The sequence below is a fragment of the Lissotriton vulgaris genome, chromosome 2_1 (assembly GCF_964263255.1).
Source record: "Lissotriton vulgaris chromosome 2_1, aLisVul1.2, whole genome shotgun sequence".
NCBI lineage: Eukaryota > Metazoa > Chordata > Amphibia > Caudata > Salamandridae > Lissotriton > Lissotriton vulgaris.
Genome location: NC_141687.1, coordinates 2,045,791,335 through 2,045,811,624, shown reverse-complemented (window position 1 = coordinate 2,045,811,624; position 20,290 = coordinate 2,045,791,335).

The following is a 20,290-nucleotide window of genomic DNA, read 5'->3' as shown; positions in this document are numbered from 1 at the left end:
CATAGAGATGAAATGAGGGGCTTTTCCATTTTACTAGATTACCTACAGCTTGAATGTATAGGTTGAGGCTGCTGCAGCCTGGAACACATAAATAGTTATGAGAATCCCTAATTTTCTATTGGAACCCTCATTCGTGTTCTGTGAGTTGTCTCCTTATTTTTTTCCCATACCTCATTCTGATTGGCTTCTTTTTGCCCATCTTGGAATATTTCTTAATTCTCTTTCGACATCCTTAAAAGTGACATAATAAGAATGTTCTGATGGACTACCTTTTCTGTAGTGATAGTTTTAGGATCCTCTGTTTTGTACTTTGGCATTAAAGACATGGGCTTTTCAATATTTCCAGGATTTTTTTGCTTTTGTGAAAAGGGTGTTTGTCAAAATGAAAACTTCAGGCATCCCTTTCTGTAAGAGAAAAGACTTGGAATAATCATGTTCAATTGTAATTAGCTAGAATCGATTGGATCGTTTAGTTGGAAACCGTGTGATAAAACCAATGTGCCCCTAGTCTGTTTCCAGGAAAGTGACATGGTAAACTGTATCAACGGTTACTGAAAGGTTGAGAATAATTAGAAGGCAGTAGTTCCCACTAACAAATATATCAAGGCTATCATCCAAAATCTGGAATATAGCAGACTATTCTGTAGCCATCAGGGCATGAAATACCCAAATCTATTGTGTACGTTATTTACCTATACAGCTTATAGGATTTTTTCCAGGAAGACTAAGCCCATCACCAGCCAGAAATTATGATAATGTCCTGGATGCACTCTAGGTATTCTCAGAATGTTTGAAGCTAGACCACTGTTAAACGTGTGAGAAAGCAATTGGTTTAGTTGCTGAAATTTGCACCAACATAGGTGGATGTCTTTATCAGTGATAAATAGGCCCAACAGAATGGAAGGAGGGTATTATTTTAGGTGTGGTATTATTCAGTGTGGTTTGTTTCATGTCATTGAGGAACACACTATTTCTAAGGGATATGCCTTTCGGCTGGAGCTGTTGCTGATCTTTGTAGGGTGGGAAATTGATCTTTAGCTTTACAAAATTAAATTTCCTGCACAACAATAATTTTTCAGAAACAGATTTTTTCTGGCAAAAACTGCTTTTGAAAGCCCTAAAGATGTCCTTTCCTTTTTTTAGTTAATCTCCTATAAGCCTCCCTGAGCATATTTTTGGAATTTTCATCTCTCTAGTTTCCAAGGAGCAGGATTATTAAGAAAGTCAAACATGGTATCAGTGTGTTGCAAAGTCAACAAATTGACCTCAGGCCCACTGGAAATTAATTGATTATCTTAAGAACACATCCAGCTATCATATTAAGGTCGATCTGTATGGTGTCGTGTACCCAACATTAACTTTTTTTGCCTGATCAGTGAGGAACATTTTAGATGCTAAGAGGGAGACCAGGATCTGGAGGTGATCAAAGTCAATCAGCATAGGTTTTTCAGCAGAGTTCCTCAGTGAATTTTACACTTAAAACATGATTCGGGCTTATGTTAATGACCACTTCTACTTGGAACTAATTGCCCACTAGTTAAAACTAGGTTAGAGATAGAAAAACAAAACATTATGCAGCACTAATTATGGTACTTACATCTAAACAATTGGTAATGCTTCCCGGTCAGCACTCCCAGTTGACTTGGGGCTACAGGTTTAGCAACAAATCTTCAAAATTATTAAGAACCTGAATGCAAGGCATTAGTAAATTTAATAACATAGCTCAGAAGCTCAAACGGTGGGGCATATAAATGTAGTTAATTCATACTCACTTTTAAATTCATTAAACATAAAATTTCAGTTCCGACAAAGTGCACTTTTAGTTTTATCATCCCCATTTTCTTCGAACATGAAGCAACTGAGGCTTTTTTTTCCTGTATACTGAGACGTTTGTTAATCAGGCCTCATTGCATGTACGCTGACCCCTAGAATTTGGTAACATTTGGTAACATATTTCAGTTTCCTATAAAGCCATATTATATGGTGCCGAAACACACCCACTAGTATGAAAAGTTGAAAGTCATCTATGATCTGGAGAATTTTGCATGCCATCCACTAGTGTGACAGAGAAACCATGGCTTCAAGCCTACCAGTGTAGCCTGGCAGCTGCAGTTTATACCTGTAGACTGATATCTCAAACTAACTATTTTTGTTCAGGAAAACCTCCCTTTTAAGAGAGTATTAATAAGTCATCCCTATGTTGGCCTTTTGGCCTACAAGGTAGAATGCCTGGCATTTAAAAGTACAACATGTAGTACTTTAATGTTAAACGGGGATGGCCCACAATTATTTTTACTATTGAAGGCTCAGGCTGTCCTGTAAGGAATACTAGAGTACAGATTGAATTTTGTTTTGTTTTGGTGTTATTTTGTTGACAACATTTTACAATATTTTTTAAATTGGAATGGAATTTTTATTGTATTGTGTTTTTGACTTAACTGTTTTGGTACTTTTAAATCTTTACATATTTTCGATTAAGTTTGTCTGTCTGCTCTGTGTAATGAATGTATGATAGAATTACGCTTGCCAACACAAAAAAATGCTTTTTCAATGCTGTCAATATCACAAATGGTCTTTAGCACGTTTGCCTTTAGAACGGTTACTTTTACCACGCATATGCCTATACCACGCATGCCTTTACAACAATCTTTTCAATGTAAACGCATGCTTTTTTGTGACTTATGCTCAGCAAAAATGTTTTGTTATGTGTAAGTTTTATTTTATTTTCAATGCTTTGTGTCACATACCTCTGCTCTGTATTCTGCCTCAGCATCTGCTCAGTGACTGGACACGTGGTTCTCCCTAATGACAGGAAGGGGTTACATTGAAATATTTGGCATTGAATAGTATTCCCTCCCCTTGGGCGTGAGTATCCAGTGAAATCCTCTTTATATTTTTGGTGAAATTGCCTGAAGTAAGGCCACACACAAAGGAGGCTAATTTTTATTTTAATATTTCAAAACGTAATAATAATTTTCATAGTACTCACCACAATTATAACATATCTCCATATTCTGCCTCAGCATCTGGTTCTGCCTAGTAATGAGAAGGGGCTAAATTGAATTTTCGGGCATTTAACAGTATCCCCTCCCCTTGGTGTGAATATGGAAATACATTATAATTATGGTGAGAATTATGACAATTATTATTACGTTTTGAAATATTAAAACTAAAATTAGCCTACTTTATGTTCTAACAGAATGCTGCATGAGAACACAAAGTAGGCATCATTTTTATTTACATAATGGAATATGCCTTTACCATTCATGTCTTTAGAATAGGAACTTCGTTATAAAGGCATGCTTGGTGGATGCATGTTTGCTATAAAATACTGCGGAATAAAGGCTTGATTCTTAAAGAGGCATTTGTGGCAAAGCCTTTGTTATAATGGCATGCAGGATTCAGGCTTGGTTACAAAGGCTGTTTCATCAGTCCCATTCCAGGAGGTGTGCTCTATTTAAATTACTGAACATTTTGACTCAATCCAACAGACTTGTAACTTTATCACTTATCGTGGTCTTCCACCCCCTAATTAATAATTCACTTTCTTACACCAAAGCCCACCGAAATAAGCAATAATCCTCTACTATTGCTAATGTTTGTAGTCCGCACATGAAGAGTAAAAGAGGGACTAATCAATAGCCGTATATTAGTCTAACAGACTTCAAAACAGTGGACAGCTATACAGACTTGGGGGTTTCATATCTTCGAGTATTGTTAAATGTCATCCTTAAAGACATGTGAGGTTCACAAGTTGTTACTAGTCTAGATCAAGGGGGATTTTGGAAACCCAAATGATAACAAACAATCCGCTTTAAACGTTAAAAGATAACATCCTGGATCACAAATTGTTTAATCACCAGTGTTACGGTGAAAATTACTTAACAAAAACCTCCCTTTCTCACTTCTCATATTCATCAATAACTATAAGAGTAGTAGACCTTATAGATCAGATTCATTGAACTCTTGGATTGAGCCTCCTCTCTAAAGCTCAGTCATCAAAGTTGCCTAGGTTGAAAGCCAAACTCTACTTTTGAGACTCAAAATAGTCTCTTAATGTCCCAGCTCTAGGATATAAGAATGGGGAGCTGTTTCGTCTATTTAATCTTTCAGAAGCTGAAATTAGGCACTAATGTAAAACCAGTGTGCAATTGAACAACCATTTCAGAGTGGTCTAGTTTCAAAGGAAATGCTGCATCTTCATTATTTTCTCTACCCCAAATTCTCTCTCTTGTTCCCTCCTTCCTTTTCCACCCAAATTGTGAAAAGCATATGTGATAAACAAGCATCCAACATAATATCCAACAATTTCTGTCCAGCCACACAAAACCTCCTTTGAATGAGTTATTTTATCTAAGATTCTCACAAGATAATATTTATCATACTCGGGGTCAGCAAGAACACATATTTATTGTTATTAAACTTGTATCTCATATAAAAGAAGAAACTACATGCTAGGGTGGGAAGTTAAATGCACCCCCAGAGCTCTATGTTATGCGCAGAAGCAAGTAGTCTAATTATTGATAATACCTAGGGAGAGCTGCGCAAGTCAACTCAATACCAGAAACAAGCGTTGACAAAGGTAATGGGTCTGCTACAAATCACCAATATTAAACAAACAAAAACATTGGCTAAATGCAAAAATATTTTTGATCTCCAAAAGCTCACATTGCCGTATTAGTCTTGATCCAGCGCGGCTTTCAAACAACCCTCCAATTCATCTCAGTAAACTCAGGAGCTATCTTACTTCACTCGTTGGTGGGGCCCATAGCACCGCGAGTCACTCACTCACACAATCACACTGCTTCCAAGATCAGTGAAACTAGAAGGCTAGATGCTGGACACCGGAGCACCCTATTAATCTAAATTTAAACACTATACATTATGTACATATGCATATATGAATGGATCTCTTTCTCGAGATTCATAGGAAATAACATCAAGGCACCCCACTCTTTCGATTGATGGACAGCTAGTATAAGTTAGTTGATGGAAATCAAGACCTGCTTAACTTCACTACTTCCCATTTATCTTTATGTTTCTTATTATTTAATTATTCTGTCATGACTTTATTTATTTAATTCTAATATTTAGCTCTTTTTAAACATTTCTATACTTTTAGTCAAGGAAAAATGATTTCAATAAATCAGACATTTATTAGTAAAAACAGTTAAGAAATAAGAAAGTTAGAAAATTATATTACTAAGTTTGTCGAAAAGGACAAGAATAAACGACACAGGTTCCCAAAATCTGATTCTCTATCTTCCTCGATCTCTACCTCCCATCAGGACCCCGCATTCAATTTCAAAACCCCATCAAAAGTTAAAGTCAAGAAAAATTCAAAGTCTTTGCACCCAATGTTCAGTCTGACAGCATGTCGTGGTGCGAAATTAAATTCAGGAACAGCTTTTTTCTCTCTTTCGTACCGGTTCTTTTATACCCTTTTTCCCTAACTATCTAACTAAAATTTGAAACTTTAGGGTCCATACTCATTCCTCGTTGGTCCATTAGAGGGGTGGTGAAGATCACCTCATTTTCTTATTGTCTAAATTTTGCACTGTCACTTCCACGTTTCTCATACGGTCAAAATTGTCCATTCTGCAACTCATCATCATGTCCTTATTCATCATGTAGTTACTTCACTCAATTTTCCCAGGCTCACCAACTTGAGCATCCCTTGGCATCTATCCGGTGTAATGGGCCAAGCTGACCTTGACATCATTAGCCCGGGCGCAGGCCGTTCAAACATCTCTCGAGCACAGTCGCGCATGCGTACAGCCATACTTTCTCAGAGCCTCGCAAAGCAGCCATTTTCTGGCTAGACCGCACGGGCCTCAATGGGAACTAATATGAAATAAACACAACAGACGTTAGGTTTTAGAAATTGGGCCGTTCTGTTTACCTCCCACCATTCTAATTTAACCCTGTTAGAGGTTACCTAGCAGAAAGCAACATAAATGCATTGTTTACTTACCAAACTTGTTCGTTTTGCCACAAAAATACTCACGATAAACATAAATGCATAGCTCTATTTAATTAGAAGCATTACTGCACTATATTAGTATGACATTTTCACATGATTAATACATTAGTGTTAGCAAAATCAGCATGTTAGTTTCCCACGTGTACTTTTTTGGTGTATGCTTTCTTTTGTTGGTTTGTTAATTTACTTCACACCATTAATACATGTTATGGTTATGAGAACTTGACTTCACAAGGGGTATACAAAAAAATGTGTCACTCCCCTGTTCCATCAATTCCCCCCTTTGATGATTGTATCATAACACAACAACCAAAAACTTTAGAAATTTTCTAATAAAACCTGTTTTCAGGTTGTTTCATTTGTTTAGCTTAGACTCTTCTATCATTTGTTTCCATCTTTCTTCTATCATTGTACATCTTATCTTTGTACTCTTCCAACTCTATTTCTCCTCTTTCACATTTTCTCTTTTTACTTTCTTCAATTTTATTTTTTATTGATTTTCTAATGTTCCTCCTTCTTCTGCATTTACAAATTAGTGTAAGTATTAATATCATAACAATTACTACAGTTAGTGTAATTGTCACTTTCCTTATTATTGACCTACCTATTTCGAGAAACCATTTCTTTACAACTGAAAAACTCTTACCAAGTTTCTCAAGAACACCGTCAACCTCCAGTGGAGTAATTCAGTAATATTTGTAATATACTTTTGAATATTTTGACTTTTGTCTGGGATACAAGTACAGCAGTGATGTACCTTTAACCCCTTCAGTGCTGATGACAAAGCCAGCTCGTCATGGGCTTTACCTGCCCTGTGCTTATGACGAGCTGGCTTTGTCACAAACAATGGGATTGCAAAGGATCCAGCACCCAGCGGGAAAACCCCTAGCAGCCAAGGTGTTAAATTTCCACAGACTCCTCCTTCTTTTGCCAATAGTATGTCAGGAGCAAGTCGATTTTGCATCACCATAGCTCTCATAGCAACCATTTCAGTATTTACCATAAAAATCCTCCAGCCCCTATGCTGAAGGTGTTCGACTGCGTCTTGAGATTTCATACACATTTGGTGGGCCTGCCCACTTTTTACCTTGTTCTGGAAGGAGGTCCTTAGCCATATTAAAAGGGTGTTGGGATTCCCCCTGCCTGAAGCCACAAGCATAATCCTTCTGGGCATCAAACCTGCCAGCTTGAAGGTGCTCACCCGCAGTAATTGGATTTTAGCGCTTCACAAGGTCTGAGCTGCTAAGTAGCTCATAGCGCTATACTGGAAGAAAGCAATGACCCCTCCAATTGCTGCTCGGTATGTGCGCTTAAGGCATGTCATAATTATGGAAATCTTTACAGCGCGGCTACAGGCAAATGACACTCGCTTTAAAGCTGTCTGGCAACCTCTGATTAAATACCTCTGCGCGATACAGCAGGCACGTTACATACTCACCAAGCTTAAAGCGCTGCGACTCTTTGAAGAGGCTATAATGCCACCTGCTCCTGACAGATTACTCCCACAACCAGATCGTCTAGAAGCGTAACCTCTCCTCATGAGTAATGGGACCTTCAAAAGGATGTACTACTGTATTCTCCCCCTTGCCCGTACATACCACTCTTATTCTTACTGCTAACTACCTTTCTTTTCACCTACTTTCTCTTCCTTTGATGTCTCTTTGTCTTTGTTTGTCTTCTTGGGGCCCTTTGCCCGTGATCTCCAGTTACGGTTCTTCCGAGGTTTAGTACATTCCTGCACCAAACCGAGATAGCATTATACAATGTACCACGTGGCTGACCCCAGAGGGGTTGTAGGCGACATGCTGTGTTTTTACTTGCCCCTTGTGTTGCTTCTCTGTATGTTCAGTGATACACCTACAAATGGGGCCGGCACAATATAGGGTTGTAGGCTTAACACTGTGTACATTTAGACCTGTACTCTGTTATTTTTTTATTTTATTTTGCTTAAAGGTGAAAATAAAACAGACTTTCAACACAAAAAATCCTCCAGCCGTATCATTGATAGACGATCTACTATAGTTGCCAATTTTCAAATTTTATTTGCATTAAAAGATTTACCCACTGCTGGTATAAATGCTCCAAAAACATCACCTATTATTTCTAAAACACTTTCCCTTTTCCTATGTGTTAATGGTTTACCTATTTCATGAATTCCATTAGTTCCTCTATCTACCTGCAATATTTTTGGAAAGACCAAACCTACATAACAAGATCCATACCAGTGGTCCAGTAATCTATAATAAGCTTTGTTTCCACACAAAATACAAATTCCAGGAAAAACAGGATCATTTCCACCTTTAAATCCCCATCCCCATTTTATAATATATGAGTCTTCACATTCACTTGCTCCTACAAAATAATTGTCATACAGAGTGTTATCTCTTCGAAACCATAATTTCCCTAACTTTGGTGTATCTATATTAATTGCCACATTTACATTATTTCCCTCAATATTTTCATCTTCAAAGTTCCACATTGTTGATTTTGCCTCATTTGCAGTTGATTTTCTTTGATATTGGGCTCTCCTTTCCTCTCTCTACCATTTCCAAAAAGGGTTTTTCTTCTACATGTTAAATTGTTCTTAAAAGCATACTCAGAAGTTAGTTCTTGTGTTTCAAGAAGATATTAATCAAAGACTTTACTCATCTTAATTTTGTTTAGTTCTTGTGAAACTTTCAATGTTGCAAAGGTGTCATCTGAATCAGAATAGTAATATTCCAATTTACCTGTTTTGTAAAATAAAGTAGCCAAAACACTACATGTTATTCCATATGTCAAAGAGAGGTAACTGCATACAGACATAGCAGTCCCTTACGTCCATAGTTTTAACATATTTATACAAAAGTTTAAAAAAAGCATTTTTTGAGAAGTCTCTAATAGAATTATCTCTATGCAAACCAGGATTATACACAGTTTTCACATCATTCTTTAACTCATGAATCTTTTCTTTTGTATTATCATTAATCATGACATGTTCAAATTCTGGTCTAAAAGGAATCACTATTGCTAATATAAGCCACACTAATATTAATAATCCTGTACATATTAACCACATTCTACACCATTTCCAAAAAATAGCATATTTTGATCTATCAACATTATTAGTAGGCATTTTCTTTTTTCAAATACAATATATCATTTACAGTCTTTTATCGTTACCACCGTTTCTTTATCTTTCAGCACTTAGAAAGTGTCTTTAGATCTCTTTAGGTTCCCAGTTTTACACAAATGTGTCTCTCATCAATCTTTTATCACTTTGATAATTCAGATTTTCTTGTCTACTGTCCACTTCTTCTATTGTGAGCAATGCAACATATGTCCATTTAGGCAATTTGTATTTTTGATTTGGTCTTCTTACTCTTGTTGGCCTTTGCACAATTTCTTCATTTTCTCTTGTCAACTCCTTTTGACTTGTTATTTCATTCTCTTGTTCCTCTTGATTTATTACGTTTGTTAATCGGTTTGAACTTTAGTCCTTCATTCCCTTAATGCCAATTGTCTCCTTTACATGACTTTCTGTTTTCAGGCTCTATTGTTCCACGTTCTAATTTCCAAGCTCTTTTTTGAAAACTTCTCCTTAATTTTGTTTCATCATCACTGTCTTCTGATTCAGTTTTAGAATTTTCATTATTTCCTCTTATTCAAAATTGTGTTATTTCTGTCTCATTTACTGAATCGGTGTCTTCTTTTATCAGTTCAGTTACTCTGCTAGGAACTTCTCCATAGCTGGAACTTGGAAGCTCATCCTTATCGATATATCTTTCCTTTTCACCTGTTTCAAGGTTTATGTTCCTGCTTTCAGTGCTTTCAACTTGTCCTTAAGAACTGTTACCTTAACCAGTTTTCCTTTTACTTTTGTCAGTGTCCAAACTGGTTCTTGATATTTGCAGATGTTGACTTTCAGGTCGATCTTCAAGATCTAGTACTTCAATTATTTCACTTTCTCCTTCAGATGCTAAACTGGTATCTGATATTTCCAGATGTCAACATACAGGTCGAGCTTCAAGATCTGGATTTTGGTCTTGTTCACCTTCAGAGTCTGTACTACTCTCTGTCTCTTCCAATTGTTGATATATAGGTTCAGGGACTCGGATCGTGCGGCTGGATTGAACCCATCTTTTTACTCCAGCACACTTGACTGCTGTGGTGCTATCCAGAATGACCTGTATTGGTCTGTCCCAGCAAGGTATCTTCTCCTGTGCACCTTTATCCGAACCCAATCTCCAGGATTTAGGTCATGAGCTGGATGTTTCTCTTTTGTACTTGCATCAATCCCAACCTGGTGGAATACAGAAGTTTACACGTCAGACAGATTCTTGCAGTAATCCAGTATGATATCATCATTTATAGCCAATAGTTTATCAACTGGTACAAAAGCTTGCCTCATTACTCTTCACATCAATATTTCATAAGGACTCAATCCTGTCTTTCTATCTGTTATGCTCCTTAAGGTCATCAGAACAAGTGGTAAAGCATCAGGCCATTTCAGTCCTGTGGCCAAACACATTTTTCCAAGTCAGTTCTTTATTGTTCCATTTACTTGTTCAACTACCCCAGAAGTCTTTGGTGTGTAAGCACAATGCAATTTCTGACAAATGTCCAGTGCTTCACATATTAGCTAATTTTGGAAACGTTTTCCTCTATCTGATTCAACCATTACTGGAAAACCAAATCTTGGGATAATTTCTCTTAAAAGAAGTTTTGCAACAGTCACTCCACCATTGCGCCTTGTAGGGAAAGCTTCAACCCATCATGAAAACAAGCAAATTATCACAGTAACATATCTGAGCCTTTTACATGGTGGCATCTCTATAAAATCTAATTGCATCCTGGTAAAAGGACCTCCCTCCCGTCCTATGGTTCCCAGGCTTACAACAGTTTTTCTTCCTGGATTCAATTGTTGACATACCAAACATTGCTGACACAAGCTTTCGGCGATCATCCTGAACTTGGGATTATACCAAGTTAGTCTAAAAAGACATATCATAGCATCCCTACTAATATGAGCTTGACCATGGTACATTCGGGCCATGTTAGAGATCGTGCTATCAAGCATTATTGGTCTTTCATCTTTGTATACCCAAATTTCATCTTCTTCCCTTTGTCTGCAACCTGCTTTAAAACCATATATCTTTTGATTCATCATTTGCCTCTTCTTGTTACTTTCTCACTTCCTGCCAAGTCTCAACCACATTAGTAAGCATTAAAGGACTTGAAACGTGTTCCTTTTCTCTGTCGCAATTGATGGTAGCTACATTTCTAGTACAATACAGAGCAATTGAATCAGCACATCGATTTTCTTCAGTGACATAATCATCTCCATTCTTGTGGGCTGCACATTTCACAACAGCAATGTTTCTCTGGCAACTGAATCGCATCAATTAACATTTTTACAAATTCAGCATTTCTAATGGGTGATCCTGCAGAGGTCAAATATCCTCTTTGAGACCACATTTGTCCATAGTCATGAACAACACCAAATCCATATTGACTGTCAGTCACTATGGTTATTTGAACCTCTTTTCCCAGTTCACATGCTCGAATCAAAGCAATCAATTCTGCTACTTGAGCAGAACAAATTCCTTTCAGACAAGATGCTTCCAACACATCTGCTACTGAACATACCTTCATCAGTTCTTAAGCATGAACCATCCACAAACATCACAAAATCAGATTCTTCCAGTGGCTCATCTTTAATGTCAGGTCTAGGTTTGGTGCAAAACTCAAGGACATCCAGACATTTGTGATCAATTTTCCCTTCAACATCCAGAGTACCAACACGGAGGCAATATGGAGGCCGCTGTAGCGGCTAAGTGAGCTGGTGTGCGGTGCTCCTACCTGTTGCCGACCTGCCTGGCGTCTCTTACCGGCTTCCTGTGTTGCGGCATCTCAGCGTTTTTGGTGTTTGTTGCGGAGGATGATGCAGAGCTGTTGACGAGCCTTTCCATCTCGCATTTCTCCCCACAAAACTTTTTTTTTTAATTTTAACCTTTATTCACAGTCAAAATTCTAGTACAGAGTTAGTCGCCTGCAGCCCCCGAGGGGCGACAGCCAATGTAAGTAAAACATATCTCGTACACAAAATTAATTTGACACAGCCTGAGGGCCGACATCCCGGAGGCTCGGCGGCGTACAGTGAGAGAATAGAGCAATACAGATCTGGAAGAATCTAGACAGTATCATCGTGCACAACTTACAGGGTTCGTGTCGGCACTTCTCTGGCTGAGTGGAGGACGGTGTCATTACACATCCAGGGGCTAGCAGGCAATATCCAACCCAGCGACATAACAAGAAAAAACGAAAAGAAAAGGGCTAACTAACTCCTACCCCAACTACCCCCCCAACCTCATATCGCCATTAGTGCTCTCGCCCAGGTTGCAACACAGCTAGTACTCGATTGGACACGGTGTGAACCGAATGAGTAAGGGGGAGCTTGTATGCCGCCTAACGACCTGCAGTCCTCCCATGGCAAGCCGAGCCCTCCCTTGTAACCCATGGGCTACGCACCACACAAATCTCCTGCATGCGGACTGCGCTCTAGTGTCCCTCTATACGGCATGACCCTACCACACCTCCCCTAGGACCCCAGCTATGCACCAACCTCGAACCCCAATAAAGGTCCCTACCCAGGATCATCATGTGTGTCACACTCGTCTACATCCCCACCCTGCTCTGTGTCCTCCTCCTCCCCAGTACGGCTGATGTATGACTTAAATAATGCCCAGAAGTTCTTGGGCCGGCTCGTGGGAGGGAGCAAGTCGCTATATACCTCGGACTGTGTGCAGCAGTACAACATGTCCTTTTCCCATCTTTTCTTGGTTGGTAATGGGCCTCTCATCCAACAAGTGGCCACTACTCTCCTGGCTATTAACAGGGCCATATCTACCATCCGCCTCAATGCAACTGGCAGAGGCTTTGAGTAACCCAACAGTGCCAGTGCAGGATCTGCCTCAATATCCGCCTCTAGGATTAAACACAGTTCTGCGAATACTTCTCCCCAGATTTTACTGATGCCCGGGCAGCTCATGGCCATGTGCAGGAAGTCAGCTGTCTCTGCGTGGCAGAGTTCACACTCCGGGGATTGCCGCAAGCTGTACCTGTGCAGCCTCTCCGGGGTGTAGTAGACACGATGCAGGAATTTGAAATGAACTAGCCGATGTCACCCATTCAATGATAGCCTCTTAGTGCTGAGGCAGCAATACCGCCACGTGTCATCCTCTATCTGCAGTCGAAGATCATGCTGCCACGCAGTTCTAGCTTTGGATGGTTGGGGCTGTTTGTGGCTGGATCCCAATTTGTTTAGGTTCGTCACCAGCTTACGTGAAGAGACTGTTTTAATCACGTACGTAAGTTCTGGTACCTCAGTTGGTTCCTGTAGGTCCCGTCCCAGGAGTTCCCGCATAGCCCCCCGTACCCTGTGATATTGAAATCGTGTAAGGAGCGAGTCGTCTGCATGCGGTGGGGACAATTGCTCCCATGTCTTCAGCACTCCATCTGCAAAGAGGTCCTCAAGTTTGGACACTCCCAACCTCTGCAAAGTTCTTGTAACTCCCTTCTCCCTTAGTAAAGGGATCCACACTGCCCATTCAATCCTCAGGAGCGGAGAGTACAGAAGGTCGCAGCCCTGAGCTCGTGCCAACTCATGCCAGGCATGATTCGTGGTTTTAAGGGAGACCAGCCTACCTACACTGCGGTCTACTGGCAGGAGTACTTTGGCCGGCAGTGGCAGTGGGTCTGCAAAGAGGCCCTCAAGCATGACATGCGGGATCTGAGGAGATCCGTGTATCCAGGTGTGAAGGTGAGCCGCCTGCGCTACTCTGTAATACCTCTCCATGTCAGGGGCGCCCAGGATTCCCATTTCATAAGGTAATGTCAAGGTCTGCCACTGTATTCTGGGGTGTTTCCCCCCCCCACGCTAATCGGGTGAGCGCCTGAGTTAACTGCTTGAAAAAAACCTTGGAGAGGACGACTGGGATGTTGGTGAACAAAAACAGAAACCTAGGCAGCACCACCATTTTCATAATGGAGATCCTGCCCATCAGGGACAGGGGGAGTCTGCACCATTTCTCTATGTCATCCAGCAGTCTGGAAAAAGCGGTTCCATAGTTTTCCCGAATCAAGGTGTCAGGGTCCATGTGCAACCTTATCCCCAAGTACCGGACCGGGTCAGAAGACCACTGGAGGGTAGTCCATCACAAAAGGTGTGGTGACTGGGGCCAATGGGAATGCTACAGATTTGTTCCAATTGACTTTAAGACCTGATAGCGCCCCAAATTTCACGACCTTTCTAAGCACTGATGGGAGATTTGTCTCCGGTTCGTGGACGTATAGCAGAGTATCATCCGCGTATGTGGATATGCCAATCTTATATGTCGGAAAATTGGTGCCCTCTGCGGCATGGTACTCTCTGATGGCGCAGGCTAGGGGCTCAGCCACAAGATCATACAGTAAGGGAGAAAGGGGGCATCCCTGTCTCATCCCTCTGCTGATTTCGAAAGGGTCAGTGACAGAGTTTCCCATCGCAATCTGGCCGTTGGCTTATAGTACAGTGCTCCCATCATTTGTAGGAAGGGTTCACCCAGCCCTAGTTTTCGCTGCACTCTTAACATGAAGGGCCATTCAACTGAATCAAATGCTTTTTCCATATCGAGAAATATGGCTATAGCCTTGTTCTCTTGCCGAACATGCTGCATTACTCCCAACACTGTTCTGATGTTATAGGTCAGATTCCTTTCTGGGACAAATCCTGCCTGCTCCGGTGCCACAAGATCGGGGACAAGGAGCGCCAAACGAGTGGCGAGTACTTTGGCATACAGTTTGGTGTCCACATTCAATAAGGACAGTGGCCGATACGAACCACAAGCTGTAGGGGGCTTGCTAGGCTTCAATATCGCTATCAGCAGGGCATCGCTCCTGGTGGGAGACATCGACCCATCTGCACAGATCTCATCAAATAGGGTGATCAGATGGGGCATGAGTTTGTCGAGAAAAGCCTTGTAAAAGCTCACAGTAAGGCCATCTATTCCGGGGGCACTACCCGCTTTCTTCCCCCCTAGAGCTTCCATTATCTCATCCTCCTGGACCGGAGCTGCCAGGAACTCTCTCATCGAGTCTGGGAGGAAGGGCATCCTAATGTAGCTAAGATAATCCTCTATCTCCTCTTCCATGTGAGAGGATGTGGATTGGTAGAGATCCGAGTAATAATTCTTCAATGTTGTAATAATCTCCGCTTCTTCGGTGAGGGAGTACTCAGCGGGTGACATCAGTTCGTCTATTATCAATGGCTTCCTCTCCTGCCGCATAATTCGAGCTAGGACCGATCCAGGTCTGTCCCCCTCCCCGTACACCCTAGCCGTGGCGTACTTGGCGTACTTGCCCATATGCTGAACCTCTCTATCGGCCTCCTCTTGATATTCCGTAAGCAGTGTTTTAAGGTGATCCGCAGTCTCCGAATCATAGCCTCTGCTTTGCTTCTCTTCTAGATCTCTCAATTGGGTTTCGAGTGTCCGCAACCGTTGTCTAATGGCTCTGAGTACACATGAATGTGGCCATGGCCATCCCTCGGATACACGCCTTAAATGCATCCCACAGTGTCAGGAAGCTGTCCACAGTGCCTAGATTCGTGTCAAAGAAAGCATCAATGTCCTCCGCCAGACTACCTCTGAACTCCTCATCAAGAAGCGAGTAGGGGGGGAATCTCCAGGTGAACGGGGAATTCTTTTTGTCGGGACTGCCAACGTCAAAAGTAAGGGAGAATGGTCCGAAAGTGTACGGGGCAGTACCTCGCATCTACTTATACCTGCAATTATCGTTTGTGAGGCTAGGAAGTGGTCTATGCGCATATGTATATCATGGTGAGCCGAGTAGTGTGTGAACCCCCCCCCCCCCCGTGTGGGGTGCTTAGTGCGCCACACATCAACCAAGTCTAGTTTCAGCATAAGGAGGGCCGATGCTGCCGGGCGACGAGTCTGCCCCCGCGATCTACCCTTTTCAGGGTTGTACACAAAGTTAAAGTCCCCCCCCCCATAACATCTAGGAGGTCTCGTATGGCCTGCATGGCGTTGCTAAACCTGTGGGGTTGTCTACCAGGTCCAGACCTTTACCCACGCACCGTGCAATTAGGAAACGTCCCTCAGGGTCCGCGTCTATAAGGGATAGCCGCAATTGTGAGCGCGGGTTTACCCATATGAGGACACCCCTAGAGTGTGTGGTGAAACCCGCTGCCAGGCAGCTACCCCTAACACCTGAGGTATTAAGCATTTTACTGTGGGGGTAGATGTGTTTCCTGTATGAGCGCAAGATCAACATGGTGTCTATGTAGGTAGTTCAACACTTTCCTAAGGTTACGGTGATCATTCAACCCCCTCACATTCCATGTTATTGCCTGCAGTGAGTCGGGCCTAGCATCCCCAGACATTCTACCTACGTCTGCCATTTCAGAAGAAAAAACAGTGTATCAGCAATCAACATGTCCCCAGGTTCGTTAAACCCTGTCCAGCAATGTACAATAAGAGCAACAGTTCCTGCAATATAGCTAATTGGCGTACCCATTAGAACCCCCCAAATGGAACCGTAACCTCCCGAAACCTGTACCTCCCCCCACCCACTGCAGACCTCCCCCAACCTGGCCTAACAGGGTCCATTCCCACCCTCAAAACTTGAAAACTTAGAATCATCCTGGAGTATCCAGGACATAGACCACCTGGGGTCAACTTGAGCTAAGCGCGCTGGTGCAGAGGCCGCTAGGTGAAACACAACAGAAGACCTCATTAGAGTAACGAACGGTCGCCGCCCCAGGTGCCACCTTGACTAGTAATGTCCATCAACGGGAAGGATTAACAGCACCCTATTGTAGCACACACACTGCCGCCCCCAGAAAGTCCCAAACATAGTCTCTTATCTCCGTTTTGCATTCAGTGGGCATGGAAAGGGAGATGGCTACAACAAAGAAAAATAAAAAGAACGATCTCACCCAGCTTTCAGCTTTCAGGAATGTTCTGGGCGCCTTCATCGCCTCTCACCCGGAAGCGCGATCCGCGTGGAAGCACAGCCGTGCAGTGTCACAGTACAACCGCACCAGAATGGATCTAGTGGTTACTAGAGTGCGTCACACAGGTGATGGCTAGATCGTCATTCCTGTTCATCCAGCCCGTTGCTGTCCACCAGGTCGTCGGCTGTTCTGTTAGGGCTAGACCTCTGCTCCTTGGCCCATTCCTTCAGCGATTTCTGCAGATCCTTAGGGTCGGTGAAAAAATGTGAGTGCCCCCTTCTGTTTATTCGAAGCTTCGCAGGGTACAGCATTGCATAGTCGAGTCCCATCTCTCGCATTTGTCTTTTGTAGGGGGCAAAGCGCCGCCTCTCCTCTTAGACTTTCGCCGTGAAGTCAGGGTACAAGGAGACATCCATGCCCTCGTACTGCAGCTTCCCTTTCTCTCTGGCCACCCTAAGCGCCGCGTCGCGGTCTCTGTAATTCAGTAGTTTTGCGATGATTGGCCTGGGAGAAGCACCTGTGGGTGGTCGCTGAGTCAACGTACGATGGGCCCTTTCGACTACAAACATCGGCGAGAAGACATCGTCCCCCAGAAGTGAAAGGAGCAGCTTCTCGACAAACAGTTCCTTCCTCCCGGTCTGCGTCGTCTCCGAAATGCCTGTAATACGAATGTTCGAGCTTCTCGAGCGGGCCACCAAATCCGCCGACTTCTCCTGGATTACTTGTAGGAGCCTAGAGAACTGCTTACGATCCTTGTCCCACTCAGTTTGTGTCTCCTCCACCTCTGTGATGCGCCTCTCCGACATATCGAGTCTCTCTGCATGCTTGTCAACTCTTTCCACCATGCGATCCATGCGGTAGGTGAGCGAGTCTATCTTCGTGCCTATGGACGCCATACTTTCCTGCAGCCCCCGTTCCATGGATACTAGCATGTCCTTAATATCGGTATATAGCGTGTTTTCAGGGGCTGAAATTTTAGCTGAGGGGTCCAGCTGTTGCTCTTCGGTGGCTTTTGACTTACGTTGGTCAAAAGCCAGTTTGGATTGCGTTCTGTCGTTTTTGCCCATGATGCAGTGTCCGAGTCCGCCTAGGCCGCACTTCCCAGAGCTTATCTTTGTACACTGCTTGCAGCTGAGGAGTGGGAACAGGTACACTGCGCCTCGCTGTCTTTCCACACACCGATCTTTCCGCCTTCACTACTGGTGCTTCGCCCCGTCGTTTTCTTTGCTTACTCCGCGTGTCTTGGGCGAGGTGCCTGGGCCCACCATGCAGAATCCTCAAGGGCGGTACAACCCCTTTCCACTGCAGGCTTCCGTGCACTACTTCTGCGACAGCAGCGTGTATGTGAAATCCCTTCTGCGTCGCTTCCGCGTGGGCACCACGTATGTCCAGTTGCGCCTCTCCACAAAGCGAAGTGTCCGCCTTTATAGCTGCGTCCAACGGCACTAGGCGCTAGGCTTCAGAGGCAGTATGCACAGCGCATCTCACATAGCCCAGTTCCCCACAGTTCCTTCCAGCGGTGAGGGCGTTGTATAAGCGGCACAATTTGTGTCGACCGTGCACAAGGGGGGATCTGAGCCTTCCCCGGGGCGCTGCCAGTCGGCGGGGACACAAGCCAGGACCCACCTTATCCGTACCTTCGCCAGGGGATTCCTATGTCGTCACCCCTTGAGTCCCCTGTGACCGGGCGTGCCAAGGCTGAGGTCATCGCAACGCTACCTGGTGGTCAGCGGCTCTGTGTGATGGGGTGGGGGAGCTCTTCAATCCCCCAACCTCGGGACGACACCCACACGATCTCCGCGCCGGGCCGCAACACAGGTCCTTGTTTGCCGCCCACGTGCCCTTCAGCCGTACCTCACTGCCGAGTAACACAGCCGCACATCAATCTCCGGCAGTCTCCGCACCCCTCTGTCCTTTTCCCGCTCCTGCCGTGGCTGACCCGCACCGGGCCGCCCACTGATTTCCACGTCCTGGGCAGAGTTCCAATGCCCCCGGGTCAGCAACACTCCGCCAGCCGCACGTCAGTTTACGTACGCCGGCCAGGCATTCAGGCGAGTCCGCTGCTGCAGGGCCTGGGTCTGCCGGGGCCTCGTCTCCCCGTAGCGATGAGGATTGTGGTAGATCTGCCGTGAGAGCACCACCGATTGTGCTCTGCAGTGGTCCTGGCCGTTGGACTCACTTCCGGAGGGCAAAATCCTGTCGGTGAAGGATTAAAATGAAGGATTATTCAGGTGGCGACTCGGAGCTCGGTGCTCACGCGTCCAGCATCAACGGCTGCAAGCTCCGCCCCCCTCTCCCTGCAAAACTTGTGGAGTGACTGCGGGGCAAAGCGGCGTTTGTTGGAGCGGGACCGGGATTAGGACTGCGGCTTCGACAATCACCTCCGCCTCTGTGCCGTGAGAGGAGCGAAGGTGTGCAGCTATTGGCACTTTGAGGAAGGAAGATAGAGGCAGCCGTGGTTACAGGGCTTGCGAAACTGGAAAGGTTTCCTGCGTTTCTGGACACCCTTTGATTCGGTGAGGACGAGCCGCGGAAGCGGAACAAAACAGCGAGGTGAAGCTGTAACTGCAGCTGAAGCAGAATCAGCTCGGAGCTGTGGGCTCTTTGGAAACGATTGCAAAAGCTCTCGTTTAGCAAGAGTAACAGGCATCCACAGCTTGAAGCCCCGGATTATAGGAATATTGAGTATCTTCTGGACTTTCATTGTACAGGTACTAACAGTCTGTAACATTTAAACTTCGCTCTGGTAAAGTGGAAAAAAAAATAATAACTATGGCACCAAAAGGCAGGGGAGGAAGAGGGAAAGGCACAACTAATACCAATGCTGCTGCTGTTTCTGTATATAATGAGGACCCTCCTTCCAACATAACTATTACACCTGTGAACAGCTCTAATGCCCGAGTGCGTAGTGAGAATATTAAAGAGCGCACAGTACTTGACTTACTTAGGAAGAAAAACACTGTTGGTACAGTGAGTGTCATTAGCAGTTCTGCGCAGATACCTCCCACAACTAAGCCTATTAACGGACATGGTCTCGCTGATCCCTCAGGTGCAGTCCCTAAACAGAGGATTATACTGAACCACTTACCTTCAGCTGAAATGTCTTTAGTGGAAGTTTCTCGAGAGCAGAAGCGAGAGCAAGAGCGAGAGCAAGACCTGGAAGGGGAGCTGGCGGCTTTATGCAAGGCAGTTGGGGAAGTCAGAGTCTCACCCCAGGCTAATAATGCCCCCTGTCCAGGTAAACTGCAGGTGAACAATAATAATAATGATAATCAGACCAGGAATCATTTGGAGAAGAAAAAGGATATCTTGCC